Consider the following 19,334-nt stretch of genomic DNA (forward strand, 5'->3'; position numbering starts at 1 on the left):
TGCACCACAACCTGTCATCAAAATGCTCCATGGCCTATGTCATCACAAAGCTCCATGAACCATGGCATCACAATGCTGCATGCCATTGTCATCACAAAGCTCCATGAAACCTCTCATCACATTGCTCCATGACGTTGTCATCACAAAGCTCCATGACGCTTGTCATCACAATGCTCGATGCCCTTCTCATGACAATGCACCATGCCTTTGTTATTGCAATCCTCCAAGACACATGTATCACTGTGTTCCGTGCACTTGTCATCACAATGCTCCATGCCCACTCTCATCACAATAATCCATGAAATTTTTCAGACCAATGCTCCATGCCCTTGTCATCACAATGCTCCATTACCACTGTCATAACAATGCTCCATAACCTCTGCAGTCACAATGTTCCATGGCTTTGTCATCGCAAGACTCCAAGACCCTTGTCATCACAGTGCTCCAAGACCCCTGTAATCACAATGCTCCATGCCCATGTCATCACAAAGCTCCCTGACGCATGTCATCAGAATGCTCCATGGCCTTCTCATCACAATGCTCCATGCCCTTTTCATCACAATGCTCCAAGACCCCTGTAATAACAATACTCCATGCCTCTTTTCATCTCAGTGCTCCATGAACCCTGTCATCACAATGCACCATGCCCATCATCATAATGCTTCATGCTATTGTCATCACAATGAAATCAAAATTCTCCATGACCTCTGTCATCACAGTGCTCCAAATCCCTGTGATCACAATGTTCCATAAAACTTGTCATCACAACGCCCCATGATGCTGGTTACCACAATTATCCATGGACTTCTCATCACAATGCTCCATGACCTTTGTCATCACAATTCTCAATACACTTGTCATCACAATGCTCCCTGGAACTTGTCATCAGTATGCTCATTGAAAACTGTCATGACAAGTCTCCATGCCCTTTTCATCACAATGATCCATGCCCTTTTCATCACAATGCCCCATGCCATTGTCATCACAATACTCCACAAGCTTGTCATCAGAATGCTCCGTGACACTTGTCATCACAATGATCCATGAACCCTGTCATCAAAATGTTCCATGACACCTGTCATCACAATGCTCCATGCCCCTTGTCATTACAATGCTCCATGATGCTCGTCATCACAATTATCCATGGTCTTCTCATCACAGTGCTCCACTGTCTTGCCATCACAATGCTCCATGACATGGTTATCACAATGCTCCATGTCCCCAGTCATCACAATGCCTCATGACCTCTGTCATCACAATACTCCATACCCCTTTTCATTACAGTGATCCATGACGCTCGTAATCACAATTATCCATGCTCTTCTCATCACAATGCTCCACGCCCTTGTCATCAACACGCTCCATGACACTTGTCATCACAATGCTCCATGCCCCCTGTCATCACAATGCTTCATGACCCCTGTCATCACAATGCTCCACACCCCTTGTCATTACAGTGCTCCATGACGCTTGTCATCACAATTATCCATGGACTTCTCATCACAGTGCTCCACGGTCTTGCCATGACAATGCTCCATGCCAAGGTCATCACACTGCTCCATGTCCCTGTCATCAGAATTCTCCACGTTCTTGGCATCACTATGCTCCATGACACTTCTCATCAAAGTGTTAAATGCTTTGTCATCACAATTCTCTATGCCCTTGTCATCGCAGTGCTCCATAACCCCTGTCATAGCAAGCTCCATGTGCTTTTCATCACAATACTCCATGTGCTTGTCGTCACAATGCTCCATGACCTTTGTCATCACAATGCACCCTGTCACTTTTTGTCAGAATGCTCCTTGAAACCTGTCATGAAAAGGCTCCATGACTTTTTCATCACAATGCCGCATGCCGTTTTCTTCACAATGCTCCATGCCTTTCTCATCAAAATACTCCACAAGCATGTCATCAGAATGCTCCCTGACCATTGTCATCACAATGCTCCATGACCCCTGTTATCACAATGCTCCATACCCCCTGTCATTACTGTGCTCCATGACGCTCGTCATCACAGTTACCCATGGTCTTCTCATCACAATGCTTCCCGGTCTTGCCATCACAATGCTCCATGCCCTGGTCTTTACAATGCTCCATGTCCCGTGTCACCACAATTCTCCACGTTCTTGGCATCACTATGCTCCATGACACTTCTCATCACAGTGTTACATGCTTTGTCATCACAATTCTCTATGCACTTGTCATCGCAATGCTCCATGATCCCTGTCATAGCAAGCTCCATGTGCTTGTCATCACAATGCTTCATGAACTGGTCATTAAAATTCTCAATGGCCCTTGTCATCACAATGCTCCATGCCATTGTCATCAAAATGATCCATTACCTTTGTCATCACCATCCTCCATGACACTTGGCCTCACAATGCTCCATTCCATTGTCATCGCAATGACCATAACATATCTCATCACAATGCTCCCTGACACCTGTCTTCACAATACTCCATGACCTTCTCATCACAATGTTCCATGCCCTTGTCATCACAATGCGCCATGCCCACTCTCATCACAATAGTCCATGAAAGTTGTCAGACCAATGCAACATGCACCTGTCATCACAATGTTCCATGCACTTTCATCACAATGCTCTATGACCCCTGTCATCACAATGCTCCATGACTCCAGTCATCACAATGCTCCATGCCTTTGTCAGCACAATACTCCATGACCCATGGCATCACAATGCGCCATGCGCTGGTCATCACAATGCTCCACATCGTTGTCATCACAGTGCTCCAAAAACCTTGTCATCACAAAGCTCCATGCGTTTGTCAGCACAATGCTCCATGACCCATATCATCATAATGTGCCATGCGTTTGTCATCACAGTGCTCCACAACCTTGTTATCACAATGCTCCATGCACTTCTCATCAAAATGCTCTCTCACCAATGATATCACAATGTTCCATCACTAATCATCTCAATACTCCCTCACGCCTTTCATCACAATGTGCCATAACCCTTGTCACAACAATGCTACATGCACTTATCATCACAATGCTCCATGCCCCTGATATCACAATGTTCCATAACCCCTGTCATCACAATGCTCCATGACCCTTTTCATCACAATGCTCCATGACCCCTCACATCACAATGTTCCATAAACACTGTCATCAAAATGTTCCATGACCATTTCATCCAATTGCTCCCTGCCCCTGTCATCACAATGCTCCCTGCCCTTCTCATCACAATGCACCACACGCTTGTCATCAAAATGCTCCATGGCCTATGTCATCACAAAGCTCCATGACCCTTGGCATCACAATGCTGCATGCCATTGTCATCACAAAGCTCCATGAAACCTCTCATCACATTGTTCCATGACGTTGTCATCACAAAGCTCCATGACGCTTGTCATCACAATGCTCGATGCCCTTCTCATCACAATGCACCATGCCTTTGTCATTGCAATCCTCCAAGACACATGTATCACTGTGTTCCGTGCACTTGTCATTACAGTGCTCCATGCCCACTCTCATCACAATAATCCATGAAAATTTTCAGACCAATGCTCCATGCCCTTGTCATCACAATGCTCCATTACCACTGTCATAACAATGCTCCATGAACCCTGCCATCACAATGTTACACGGCTTTGTCATCGCAAGACTCCATGACCCTTGTCATCACAATGCTCCAAGACCCCTGTAATCACAATGCTCCATGCCCATGTCATCACAAAGCTCCCTGATGCATGTCATCAGAATGCACCATGGCCTTCTCATCACAATGCTCCATGCCCTTCTCATCAGAATGCACCATGCCTTTGTCATTGCAATCCTCCAAGACACATGTATCACTGTGTTCCGTGCCCTTGTCATCATAATGCTCCATGCCCACTCTCATCACAATAATCCACGAAACTTTTCAGACCAATGCTCCATGCCCTTGTCATCACAATGCTCCAAGACCCCTGTAATCAAATTGCTCCATGCCCATGTCATCACAAAGCTCCCTGACGCATGTCATCAGAATGCTCCATGGCCTTCTCATCACAATGCTCCATGCCCTTTTCATCACAATGCTCCAAGACCCCTGTAAAAACAATACTCAATGCCACTTTTCATCTCAGTGCTCCATGAACCCTGTCATCACAATGCACCATGCCCATCAACATAATGCTTCATGCTATTGTCATCACAATGAAATCAAAATTCTCCATGACCTCTGTCATCACAATGCTCCAAACCCCTGTGATCACAATTTTCCATAAATCTTGTCATCACAACGCCCCATGATGATGGTTACCACAGTTATCCATGGACTTCTCATCACAATGCTCCCTGGAACTTGTCATCCGTATGCTCATTGAAAACTGTCATGACAAGTCTCCATGCCCTTTTCATCACAATGATCCATGCCCTTTTCATCACAATGCTCCATGCCACTGTCATCACAATACTCCACAAGCTTGTCATCAGAATGCTCTGTGACACTTGTCATCACAATGATCCATGAACCCTGTCATCAAAATGTTCCATGACACCTGTCATCACAATGCTCCATGCCCTTTGTCATTACAGTGCTCCATGATGATCATCATCACAATTATCCATGGTCTTCTCATCACAGTGCTCCACTGTCTTGCCATCACAATGCTCCATGACATGGTTATCACAATGCTCCATGTCCCCAGTCATCACAATGCTCCATGACCCCTGTCATCACAATACTCCATACCCCTTTTCATTACAGTGCTCCATGACGCTCGTAATCACAATTATCCATGGTCTTCTCATCACAATGCTCCACGCCCTTGTCATCAAAATGCTCCATGACACTTGTCATCACAATGCTCCATGACAACTCTCATCACAATGCTCCATGACCCCTATCATCACAATGCTCCAAACCCCTTGTCATTACAGTGCTCCATGACGCTTGTCATCACAATTTTCAATGGTCTTCTCATCGCAATGCTCCACGGTCTTGCCATCACAGTGCTCCATGCCCTGGTCATCACACTGCTTCATGTCACTGACATCACAATTCTCCACGTTCTTGGCATCACAATGCTCCATGACACTTCTCATCAAAGTGTTACATGCTTTGTCATCACAATTCTCTATGCCCTTGTCATCGCAATACTCCATGACACCTGTCATAGCAAGCTCCATGTGCTTGTCATCACAATACTCCATGTGCTTGTCGTCACAATGCTCCATGACCTTTGTCATCACAAGGCTCCCTGACACTTGTTCTCAGAATTCTCCTTGAAACCTGTCATGAAAAGGCTCCATGCCTTTTTCATCACAATGCCCCATGCCGTTTTCTTCACAATGCTCCATGCCATTGTCATCAAAATACTCCACAAGCTTGTCATCAGAGTGCTCCCTGACCCTTGTCATCACTTCATGACCCCTGCTATCACAATGCTCCATACCCTTTCTCATTACAGTGCTCCATGACACTCGTCATCACAGTTACCCGTGGTCTTCTCATCACAGTGCTCCACGGTCTTGCCATCACAATGCTCCATGCCCTGGTCATCACAATGCTCCATGTCCCGTGTCATCACAATTCTCCACGTTCTTGGCATCACTATGCTCCATGACACTTCTCATCACAGTGTTACATGCTTTGTCATCACAATTCTCTATGCACTTGTCATCGCAATGCTCCATGATCCCTGTCATAGCAAGCTCCATGTGCTTGTCATCACAATGCTCAATGAACTGGTCATCAAATTCTCAATGGCCCTTGTCATCACAATGCTCCATGCCCTTGTCATCACAAAGCTCCATGACCCTTGTCATCACAATGCTCCAAGCCCTTGTCATCAAAATGCTCCATTACCTTTGTCATCACAATCCTCCATGACACTTGGCATCACAATGCTCCATTCCATTGTCATCGCAATGCCCATGACATATGTCATCACAACGCTCCCTGACACCTGTTTTCACAATACTCCATGACCTTCTCATCACAATGCTCCATGCCCTTGTCATCACAATGCGCCATGCCCACTCTCATAACAATAGTCCATGAAATTTGTCAGACCAATGCAACATGCCCCTGTCATCACAATGCTCCATGCACTTTCATCACAATGCTCCATGAACCCTGTCATCACAATGTTCCGTGACTCCAGTCATCACAATGCTTCATGACCATTGTCACCACAATGCTCCATGAACATTTCATCACAATGCTCCGTGACCCTAGTCATCACAGTGCTCCATGCCTTTGTCAGCGCAATACTCCATGACCCATGCCATCACAATGCGCCATGCACTTGTCATCACAATGCTCCACATCGTTGTCATCACAATGCCCCATAAACCTTGTCATCACAATGTCCATGCGTTTGTCAGCACAATGCTCCATGTCCCATATCATCACAAGGTGCCATGCGTTTGTCATCACAGTGCTCCACAACCTTGTTGTCACAATGCTCCATGCACGTCTCATCAAAATGCTCTCTCACCAATGATATCACAATGTTCCATCACTAATCATCTCAATACTCCCTCACGCCTGTCATCACAATGTTCCATAACACTTGTCAAAACAATGCTACATGCACTTATCATCACAATGCTCCATGCCCCTGACATCACAATGTTCCATTACCCCTGTCATCACAATGCTCCATGACCCTTTTCATCACAGTGCTCCATGACCCCTGACATCACAATGTTCCATAAACACTGTCATCAAAATGTTCCATGACCATTTCATCCAATTGCTCCATGACCCTGTCATCACAATGCTCCCTGCCCTTCTGATCTCAATGCACCACACCCTTGTCATCAAAATGCTCCATGGCCTATGTCATCACAAAACTCCATGACGCTTGGCATCACAATGCTCCATGCCATTGTCATCACAAAGCTCCATGAAACCTCTCATCACATTGCTCCATGATATTTTCATCACAAAGCTTCATGACGCTTGTCATCACAATGCTCAATGCCCTTCTCATCACAATGTACCATGCCTTTGTCATTGCAATCCTCCAAGACACATGTATCACTGTCTTCCCTGCACTTGTCATCACAATGCTCCATGCCCACTCTCATCACAATAATCCATGAAAGTTTTCAGACCAATGCTCCATGCCCTTGTCATCAAAATGCTCCAATACAACTGTCATAACAATGCTCCATGACCCCTGCCATCACAATGTTCCACGGCTTTGTTATCGCAAGACTCCATGACCCTTGTCATCACAATGCTCCAAGACCCCTGTAATCACAATGCTCCATGCCCATGTCATCACAAAGCTCCCTGACGCATGTCATCAGAATGCTCCATGGCCTTCTCATCACAATGCTCCATACACTTCTCATCAGAATGCACCATGCCTTTGTCATTGCAATCCTCCAAGAAACATGTATCACTGTGTTCCGTGCCCTTGTCATCACAATGCTCCATGCCCACTCTCATCACAATAATCCATGAAACTTTTCAGACCAATGCTCCATACCCTTCTCATCACAATGCTCCATTACCCCTGTCATAACAATGCTCCATGACCCCTGCCATCACAATTTTCTACGGCTTTGTCATTGCAAGACTCCATGACCCTTGTCATCACAATGCTCCAAGACCCCTGTAATCACAATGATCCATGCCCATGTCATCAAAAAGCTCCCTGACACATGTCATCAGAATGCTCCATGGCCTTCTCATCACAATGCTCCATGCCCTTTTCATCACAATACTCCCAGACCTCTGTAATAACAATACACAATGCCACTTTTCATCTCAATGCTCCATGAACCCTGTCATCACAATGCACCATGACCATCATCATAATGCTTCATGCTATTGTCATCACAATGAAATCAAAATTCTCCATGACCACTGTCATCACAATGCTCCAAACCCCTGTGATCACAATGTTCCATAAAACTTGTCATCACAACGCCCCATGATGCTGGTTACCACAATAATCCATGGACTTCTCATCACAATGCTCCATGACCTTTGTCATCACAATTCTCAATACTCTTGTCATCACAATGCTCCCTGGAACTTGTCATCAGTATGCTCATTCAAAACTCTCCTGACAAGTCTCCATGCCCTTTTCATCACAATGATCCATGCCCTTTTCATCACAATGCTCCATGCCATTGTCATCACAATACTCCACAAGCTTGTCATCAGAATGCTCCGTGACACTTGTCATCACATTGATCCATGAACCCTGTCATCAAAATATTCCATGACACCTATCATCACAATGCTCCATGCCCCTTGTCATTACAGTGCTCCATGATGCTCATCATCACAATTATCCATGGTCTTCTCATCACAGTGCTCCACTGTCTTGCCATCACAATGCTCCATGACATGGTTATCACAATGCTCCATGTCCCCAGTCATCACAATGCTCCATGAACCCTGTCATCACAATACTCCATACCCCTTTTCATTACATTGCTCCATGACGCTCGTAATCACAATTATCCATGTTCTTCTCATCACAATGCTCCACGCCCTTGTCATCAACATGCTCCATGACACTTGTCATCACAATGCTCCATGACCACTGTCATCACAATGCTCCATGACCCCTGTCATCACAAAGCTCCACACCCCTTGTCATTACAGTGCTCCATGACGCTTGTCATCACAATTATCCATGGTCTTCTCATCACAATGCTCCACGGTCTTGCCATCACAATGCTCCATGCCCTGGTCATCACACTGCTCCATGTCATTGTCATCACAATTCTCCACGTTCTTGGCATCACTATGCTCCATGACACTTCTCATCAAAGTGTTACATACGTTGTCATCACAATTCTCTATGCCCTTGTCATCACAATGCTCCATGACCCCTGTCATAGCTAGCTCCATATGCTTGTCATCACAATACTCCATATGCTTGTCGTCACAATGCTCCATTACCTTTGTCATCACAAGGCTCCCTGACACTTGTTGTCAGAATGCTCCTTGAAACCTGTCATAAAAAGGCTCCATGCCTTTTTCATCACAATGCCCCATGCCGTTTTCTTCACAATGCTCCATGCCATTGTCATCAAAATACTCCACAAGCTTGTCATCAGAGTGCTCCCTGACCCTTGTCATCACAATGCTTCTTGACCCCTGTTATCACAATGTTCCATACCCCTTGTCATTACAGTGCTCCATGACGCTCGTCATCACAGTTACCCGTGGCCTTCTCATCACAATGCTCCACGGTCTTGCCATCACAATGCTCCATGCCCTGGTCATCACAATGCTCCATGCCCCGTGTCATCCCAATTCTCCACGTTCTTGGCATCACTATGCTCCCTGACACTTCTCATCACAGTGTTACATGCTTTGTCATCACAATTCTTTTTGCACTTGTCATCACAATGCTCCATGATCCCTGTCATAGCAAGCTCCATGTGCTTGTCATCACAATGCTTCATGAACTGGTCATCAAAATTCTCAATGGCCCTTGTCATCACAATGCTCCATGCCCTTGTCATCAAAATGCTCCATTTCCTTTGTCATCACAATCCTCCATGACACTTGGCATCACAATGCTCCATTCCATTGTCATCGCAATGACCATGACATATCACATCACAATGCTCCCTGACACCTGTCTTCACAATACTCCATGACCTTCTCATCACAATGCTCCATGCCCTTGTCATCACAATGTGCCATGCCCACTCTCATCACAATAGTCCAGGAAATTTGTCAGACCAATGCAACATGCCCCTGTCATCACAATGCTGCATGCACTTTCATCACAATGCTCTATGACCCCTGTCATCACAATGCTCTGTGACTCCAGTCATCACAATGCTTCATGACCATTGTCACCACAATGCTCCATGAACATTTCATCACAATGCTCCGTGACCCTAGTCATCACAATGCTCCATGCCTTTGTCAGCACTATACTCCATGACCCATGACATCACAATGCGCCATGCGCTTGTCATCACAATGCTCCACTTCGTTGTCATCACAATGCTCCATAAACCTTGTCATCACAATGCTCCATGCGTTTGTCAACACAATGCTCCATGACCCATATCATCACAATGTGCCATGCGTTTGTCATCACAGTGCTCCACAACCTTGTTATCACAATGTTCCATGCACGTCTCATCAAAATGCTCTCTCACCAATGATATCACAATGTTCCATCACTAATCATCTCATTACACCCTCACGCCTGTCATCACAGTGTTCCATAACCCTTGTCACTACAATGCTACATGCACTTATCATCACAATGCTCCATGCCCCTGACATCACAATGTTCTATAACCCCTGTCATCACAATGCTATATGACCCTTTTCATCACAATGCTGCATGACCCCTGATAACACAATGTTCCCTAACCCCTGTCATCAAAATGTTCCATGACCCTTTTCATCCAATTGCTCCATGACCCTGTCATCACAATGATCCCTGCCCTTCTCATCACAATGCACCACGCCCTTGTCATCAAAATGCTCCATGGCCTATGTCCTCGCAAACTCCATGACCCTTGGCATCACAATGCTGCATGCCATTGTCATCACAAAGCTCAGTGAAACTTCTCATCACATTGATCCATGACATTGTCATTCACAAAGCTCCATGACGCTTGTAATCACAATGCTCCATGCCCTTGTCATTGCAATCCTCCATGACACATGTATCACTGTGTTCCGTGCCCTTGTCATCACAATGCTCGATGCCCACTCTCATCACAATAACCCATGAAACTTTTCAGACCAATGTTCCATGCCCTTGTCATCACAATGCTCCATTACTCCTGTCATAAAAATGATCCATGACCCGTGCCATCACCATGTTCCACGGCCTTGTCATCACAAGGCTCCATGACCCTTGTCATCACAGTGTTCCAAGACACCTGTAATCACAAAGCTCCATGCCCCTCTTCATCTCAATGCTCCATGAACCCTGTCATCACAATGCACCATGCCGATAATCATAATGCTTCATGCTATTGCCATCACAATGAAATCAAAATTCTCCATGACTTCGTCATCACAATGCTCCAAATCCTTGTGATCACAATGTTCAATAACACTTATCATCACAACACCCCATGACGCTCATCATCACAATTATCCATGGTCTTCTCATCACAGTGCTCCATGACCTTTGTCATCACAATGCTCAATACACTTGTTATCACAATGCTCCCTGACACTTGTCATCAGTATGCTCCTTGAACCCTGTCATGAAAAGGCTCCATGTCTTTTTCATAACAATGATCCATGCCCTTTTCATCACAATGCTTCAAGACCCCTGTAATCACAATGTTCCATGCCCTTGTCATCACAAAGCTCCATGACGTATTTCAGAATGCTCCATTTCCTTCTCATCACAATGCTCCATGCCCTTGTCATCACAATGCTCCAAGACCACTGTAATCACAATGTTCCATGCCCCTTTTCATCAGAATGCTCCATGAGACTTTTCATTACAAGGCTCCATGGTCTTCTCATCACAATGCTCCAGGAACTTGTCATCACAGTGCTCAATTTCGTTGTCATCACAATGCTCCATGACCCCTGTCATCACAATACTCCATGAATATTTTCGGCCCAATGCTCCATGGCCTTGTCATCACAATGCTCCATTACCCCTGTCATAACAATGCTCCATGTCCCCATTCATCACCATGTTCCACGGCCTTGTCATCACAAGGCTCCATGACTCTTGTCATCACAATCCTCCAATACCCTTGTAATCACCATGCTCCATGCCCCTGTTCATCTCATTGCTCCATGAACCCTGTCATCACAATGCACCATTCCCATTATGATAATTCTTCATGCTATTGTCATCACAATGAAATCAAAATTCTCCATGACCTCTGTCATCACAATGCTCCAAACACTTGTGATCACAATGTTCCATAGCACTTGCCATCACAACGCCCCATGACGCTGGTCATCACAATTATCCATGGACTTCTCATCACAATGCTCCATGACCTTTGTCATCACAATTCTCAGTACACTTGTCATCACAATGCTCCCTGACACTTGTCGTCAGTATGCTCCTTTTACCCTGTCATGACAAGTCTCCATGCCTTTTCCATCACAATGATCCATGCCATTGTCATCACAATGCTCCATGCCATTGTCATCACAATACTCCACAAGCTTGTCATCAGAATGCTCCGTGACCCTTGTCATCACAATGCTCCATGACACCTGTCAACACAATGCTCCATGTCCCTTGTCATTACAGTTCTCCATGATGCTCGTCATCACAATTATCCATGGTCTTCTCATCACAGTGCTCCACGGTCTTGCCATCACAATGCTCCATGCCCTGATCATCACAATACTCCATGTACCTTGTTATCACAATTCTCCATGTCCTTGTCATCACAATGCTCCATGACAGTTCTCATCACAATGATACATGCTATTGTCATCACAATTCTCCATGCACTTGTCATCGCAATGCCCCATGACCCCTGTCATAGCAAGTTCCATGCCTTTGTCATCACAATGCTTCACGAACTTTTCATCAAAATTCTCAATGCCCGTTGTCATCACAATGCTCCATGCCCTTGTCATCACAATGCTCCAAGCCCTTGTCATCACAATGCTCCATTACCTTTGTCATCACAATCCGCCATAACACTTGTGCATCACAATGCTCCATGCCATGGTCATCACAATGGGCCATGAAATATGTCATCACAATGCTCCCAGACACCTTTCTTCACAATATTCCATGCCCTTGTCATCCAAATGTGCCATGCCCACTCTCAACACATTTATCCATTAAACTTATCAGACCAATGCTCCATGCACCTGTCATCAAAATGCTCCATGTCATTTTCATCACAATGCTCCATGAACCCTCTCATCACATTGTTCCATTCCCTTGTCATCACAAAGCCCCATGATGCTTGTCATCACAGTACCCGATGCTCTTCTCACCACAATGCTCCATGCCCTTGTCATTACAATCCATCATGGCCCATGTATCACAGTGTTCAGTGCCCTTGTCATCACAATGCTCCATGCCCACTCTCATCACAATAATCCACGAAACTTTTCAGACCAATGCTCCATGCCCTTCTCATCACAATGCTCCATTACCACTGTCATAACAATGCTCCATGACACCTGCCATCACAATGTTCCACAGCCTTGTCATCAAAATTCTCAATGACCCTTGTCATCACAATGCTCCAAGAACCCTGTAATCACAATGCTCCATGCCCTTGTCATCACAAAGCTCCAAGACGCATGTCATCAGAATGTTCCATGGCCTTCTCATTCATGATGCTCTATGCCCATGTCATCACAATGCTCCAAGACTCCTGTAATCACAATGCTCCATGCCCCTTTTCATCTCAATGCACCATGAACACTGTTATCACAATGCACCGTGCCCCTTTTCATCTCAATGCTCCATGAACCCTGTTATCACAGTGCACCATGCCCATCATCATAATGATTCAGGCTATTGTCATCACAATGAAATAAAAATGCTCCATGACCTCTGTCATCACAATGCTCCAAATCATTGTGATCACAGTGTTCCATAACACTTATCCTCACAACGCCCCATGACACTTGTCATAACAATTATCCATGGTCTTCTCATCACAATGCTCCATGACCTTTGTCATCACAATTCTCAATACCCTTGTCATCACAATGCTCCCTGACACTTGTTTTCATTATGCTCCTTGAACACTGTCATGACAAGGCTCCATGCCTTTTTCATGACAATGATCCATGCCCTTTTCATCACAGTGTTCCAAGACCCCTGTAATCACAATGCTCCATGCCCTTGTCCTCACAAAGCTCCATGATGCATGTCATCAGAACGCTCCATGGCCTTCTCATCCCAATGCTTCATGCCCTTGTCATCACAATGCTCCAAGACCGCTGTAATCACAATGCTCACTGCCCCTTTTCATCAGAATGTTCCATGAGACTTGTAATCACAAGGCTCCATGGTCTTCTTATCACAGTGCTCCAGTACCTTGTCATCACAGTGCTCCATGAACCCTGTCATCACAATGCTCCATGACCACTGTCATCACAACGCTCCATGAACCCTGACAACACAATGATCTGGGACACTTGTCATCAAAATGCTCCATGACCCTTGTCATCACAGTGATCCATGCCCTTGTCATCCCAATGCTCCATGATCCCTGTAATCACAGTGCTCCGTGACGCTTGTCATCACAGTGTTCCATGAACCTTGTCATCACAATGCTCCTTGCCTTTGTCAGCAAAATGCTACATAATCTTGTCATCACAATGCTCCATGCGCTTGTCATCACATTCCTCCATGTCTTTGGCATCATATTGCTTCATGCCCTTGTCATCTCTCTCTTGCCTCTCTGGTTTTTACAGATATTCGGATGTCCCTTTTGACCGGTGGGAAGTGACAATTCTTTGTAGTGTGGATATGCATTGTGCGCTTGCTTGATTGGCCAGAAAGGGCGTATGCGTTTTCTCCTGAATATATTCAGGAGAAAAGGCATACGCCCTTTTTGGCCAAGGGCATCACTGTCCAAGTTGTGATGCTTCTCCTGTGCTTTAAAGGTGATTCCAATTTACCTCTTGAAATATGTTTTGTGCAATTCTGCCTCATTTTCCAGTCCCCTTCTTTGCCTTCCCTCAACAGATTTTTGGAAGAGAGTAGTCCTTTGTAACTCTGCAGGTTTTTGAATTGCTGTGCCGCTGAGCCCCAATTATCAAATCCCATTTTTGTGAGCTGGCCACAAATCCACAGTTTTGCTTCAGGACCTATACTGGTTCCAGGGGTGGCTATATTGGTTCCCTGTGGGTGGCTGAGGCTTTGGTTAATTCTTCTTCCTGCCGGGAAATTAGAGTGACATGTGCCCGTCCAAATGTCTACATCTAATCTCTGATAGGTTCTCCCTCTTCCCTTTCATCCTCTGCACAATTAGCAAACTGTGTGTACCAGGAGGTTATAGGGGCTGACTCTCCTAAGTTGGTAGATTGATAGTAAAGCAGTTGGAATACCAAACTGGAGCAGAAGGAAAAGAAAAATTAGGAGAGTTTTAGAAACCTTTTGCCATCACATGTTGTCCATTCTCTAGGTTTCCCATACATGTTATAACTGTAGTGATATTCCCTTCTACCTGGAGATTTGGGACCCATGGAATGGTTGCATGCATTACTACCTTAAGGGTCTGCATTTTCTATCCCAATCTCACCAGTCCTCTCAGCCCCAAGTGTCGAGCTTTATGTCTCATCCAGCTGTCTTTGCTGATAGGGTCATTCCAGGTTTCATCAGAACCTTTGAAGGAATTGTGTAAGAATTTCACTGTTTTTTGGTTTTGTTTTTGAAGTTCATGTTTATAATGGGTTGAGCTGATTATCACTGACTTGTTTATGCTGGTCTAGACACAATTGATTCCCTTACGGAGACATATCAATACATAGGTTTTAAGATTCTTACTAGTCAGATATATACCTATGTGGGAAATCAGGGTGTTGAGTCCCGTTCACTGAGGAAGGTGTAGGTCTTGTCTATTCTGTATTTGGTTTATGGAATGGTACCTGTGTTAATATCAAACTCTGGATTTATGCATCACCCAACCTCTCCTTTCTCCTGAAGCAGGCCTAAGATTTTTTTTTTCTAAATGTGAGACTCTGTTCTCTTTTCTAATTCAGTTCATGTGTTGTGATATAGACATTCCCTCTATAAGTGATATCTTATGATAAGATTCTTTTTCTGTGTGACTAATTTCCCTTAGAATCATCATACTTAAATCCACTCATTATGCTGCTACTGGCCTTATATACATTGATTTCATGTCTGAGTGATATTCCGTTTTACAAAATTACCACAAGTTCTTTATGCATTTCTGTTTTTCCTGGGATATTTTAGGTGTACCAAAGTTGAGGTTCTTGTATGCAGAGCAGCCCTAAACTTGGGGTGCCTGTGTCTTATTGATATTTAGTCTTCCGAAGTTATATGCCCATGAGTTGAAGTCCCCTTTGCTCGGGGGCTTTGTATTTTAGATGTTTTAGTTAACAGCATACACTTCTTCAGAGTGGCTCTTGGATATTTATACCCCACCCATCAGCGTGACTTGGCTCCCTGTTTTCCATGGCCTCTCCTGCATTTCTGGTTTGTACACATCTTTTGGATGGCCTTACTGAGCAGTGGAAATTGAGACTTCTTTGTTGTGCAGATATGCATTTCCCTCTTGCTTGGTTGGCCAAAAAGTCTGTCTGTGTTTTTTTTTTTTCTGAAGATATTCACGAAAAAAACGCATACACCCTTTTGCCCAACTGCATCACTTTATAAATTCTGCTGCTTTTCATATGCTTTAAATGTGAGTAGAATCTACCTTTTGAAATCTGTTTCCTGCAATTCTGCCTCTCATTCAGATCCTCTTCGTTGCCTTACCTGAATATATTTTTGGACATTGGTTATCGTTTATATCTTTGCAGGTCTTTGAATTGTCTGCTCCTGAGCTGCATTTTTTTTTTTTTTTTTTTTGCTGTACGCGGGCCTCTCACTGCTGTGGCCTCTCCCGTTGCGGAGCACAGGCTCCGGACACACAGGCTCCGCGGCCATGGCTCGCGGGCCCAGCCGCTCCGCGGCATGTGGGATCTTCCGGGATAGGGGCACGAACCCGTGTCCCCTGCATCGGCAGGCAGACTCTCAACCACTGCGCCACCAGGGAAGCCCCTGAGCTGCATTTTGCAACTCGCTTTTTATTGTGTGCTGTATGCCAAACCATTGGATTGCTTCCGGGCCAATTCTGTTTCTGGGGAGGCAGGCTGAGCCTTTGGTTAATTCTTCTTCTAATAGGAAATTAGAGTGACATGTTCCTGTCAAAACTCCTACAGCTAATCTCTCATTGGTTCCCCCTCTTCCCATTTATCCTCTGCACAAATTGAAAACTGTGTAAAACAGGAGGTTAAAGGTGCTGATTCTCCAAGTGGGGAGATTGTTAGTAATGTGGCTGGAATGGCGAAACCCAGCACCAGGAGATCAAAAATGAGGTGCATTTTAGACACCTTTCCTGAGCACACGGTGTACATTCATCTCGGTTTCCCAGGCATGTTTTCGCTGTCAGAAGATTCCCTTGAACCTGCAGATTTGGGACCCATGGAATGGGTACCAGGCAGTATTACTTTAAAAGGTCTGCATTTTCTCACCAAGCCTCTCTAACATCTCTTAGCGTGCATAGATTCCAGCCTTATATATAATCCTGCTGTGGGTCTACATGTGTTCAATCCATGTTACATCGTAGCCCTTCAGCAAAAGTTGTAAGAATTTTTGTCTGTCTCACTGTTTTTATAAATATTTTTAAATTTATTTTTATATTGGTTACAGCTGATTTTCAAAGCTCTGTTTTTTGCTGCTGTACATCCACTTGATTCACGTACTGTGAGACAACAATAAATTCTTTTTCAGATGCTTACCAGTCATATGTATTATTTTCCAGTGACTTGAGTGGGCTGAGTGCAGTTCTTTGAGGTACCGTGTAGGCCTTGTCAGTTATTCAATTTGGTACTTGGAATGGTATCTTTGCTAATTTCAACCTCCTGGATAATACCTCACCATTCCCCACCTTTCCCATTTAGCAGCATTATGTCTATTTTCTACATATTTGACTATGTTTCTGTATTGTAATTTATTTCATGTGTAGCCATTTTTGATTCCAGCTTTAAGTGACATCTTATGATATGTGTCTTTTTCTTTCTGACATATGTCACTTAGAATGATCGTATGTAACTCCTCCAGAGTTGTTCCAACTGGCCTTATTTCATTGATTTCTGGATGAGTCATATTCCACTCTACATAAGTACCCCATCTCTTTTATCCATTTTATCCTTCCAGGGACATTTAGGTTATATCCAAGTTGAGGCCCTTTTTAACAGAGAGGTGGTAAACGTTGGGGTGCCTGTTTTCTGTCGATTTTTGTTTTTCCCAAGGTATACGCCCATGAGTGCAAGTGCCCTATGCTCTGTAGCTCATTTTTTAGATGTTTTAGCAAACACAATACACTTCTCCAGAGTGGCCGTTGGCAAATTACATTTCCACAATCAGCCTCACAGGGCTCCCTTTTCTCCTCGCCCTGTCTTGCATTTCTGGTGTTTACACTTTATGTGGATGGCCCTTCTGACTGATGTGAAGTGATACATTTTGTAGTATTGATTTCCAGTGTCCACCTGTTTGGTTGGATAAAAAGTGTGTATGGCCTTTACTTGAATATATTCAGAAAAAATGCATACGCCCTGTTTGGCCAACTGTGTCATTGACGATGTTCAGACCATTTTCTTGTGCTTTAACGGGGAGTCCTTTCTACCTGTTCAAATATGTTTCCTGCCACTCTCCCTTGCTTACAAGTCCTTTTCAGTGACTTACGTCAAGACATTTTTCGACGATAGATATTTTCAACTCTGCAGTTTCATGAATTTTAGTGCCCCTGAGTTCCATTATTCAACTTGTGTTTTTGGAAACTGGACACAAAACAGCGGGATTTCCTCTAGCCCTATTCTGTTTGCGTGGGCAATTCTAGCCTTTGATGAATTTGTCTTCCGGATTGGAAATTAGAGTGGCATGTGCCTGTCCGAACACCTAAGACATGTCTCTAAATTTTTCTCATCCTTCCGCTTCATCCTCTGGACAAATTCCAAACTGTGTGCAACAGGATGTTGACGGTGTTGATATCCCCAAGTGAGGAGGTTGTTAGGAAAGATGTTGGAGGGGTGAACCCAAGCACCAGGAGATGAGGAGATGAGGTGCCTTTTCCAAACTCTTTCCGATCAAATGGTGTACCATCCTCTAGGTGTGACAGGCATGTTTTAGCTGTAGGAAGGGTCCCGTGCATGTAAGGAGGACACCAGGGATTTTTCCACATCAGTGCCTCCCCAAACCCCAAACTGGGGAATTTTTAAGCTACGGCTACAAGCATGTCCATTAAGGGCCTTGGGAAATAGGTAGAGCCCAAACTTTAGATGATTGAAATCTTCAGGGTCAGAAGTGCTCACCATCGGCTTTGCTTAGGTTACATTTTATCTGTCATTGATAGATGATGTCAATAAAAATATCTATTCTTTTTCAGATTATTTCCCCTTATAGGTTATTGCAAAATATTCAGTGTAGTTCCCTGTGCTATACAGTAGTTCCTTGTTGATGATCTATTTTATATACAGCAGTGTGTATGCGTTAAACCCAAACTGTTAATTTATCCCTTCTCCTACCTTTCCCCTTTGGTAATAATAAATTATAAGATTTTATACTTCTCAGAAATGGGGGAGCTGAAGAGAGGTATCATTTTCAATGGAAAAGCATTGAAAACACGATTGAAGCTTCAGCCAAGAGTATTCGATGTACATCCATGGAAATAAATCACTTCATTTC

This window comes from Mesoplodon bidens, assembly GCF_964165515.1.
Source record: "Mesoplodon bidens genome assembly, contig: HAP1_SCAFFOLD_34, whole genome shotgun sequence".
NCBI classification, from domain to species: Eukaryota; Metazoa; Chordata; class Mammalia; order Artiodactyla; family Ziphiidae; genus Mesoplodon; species Mesoplodon bidens.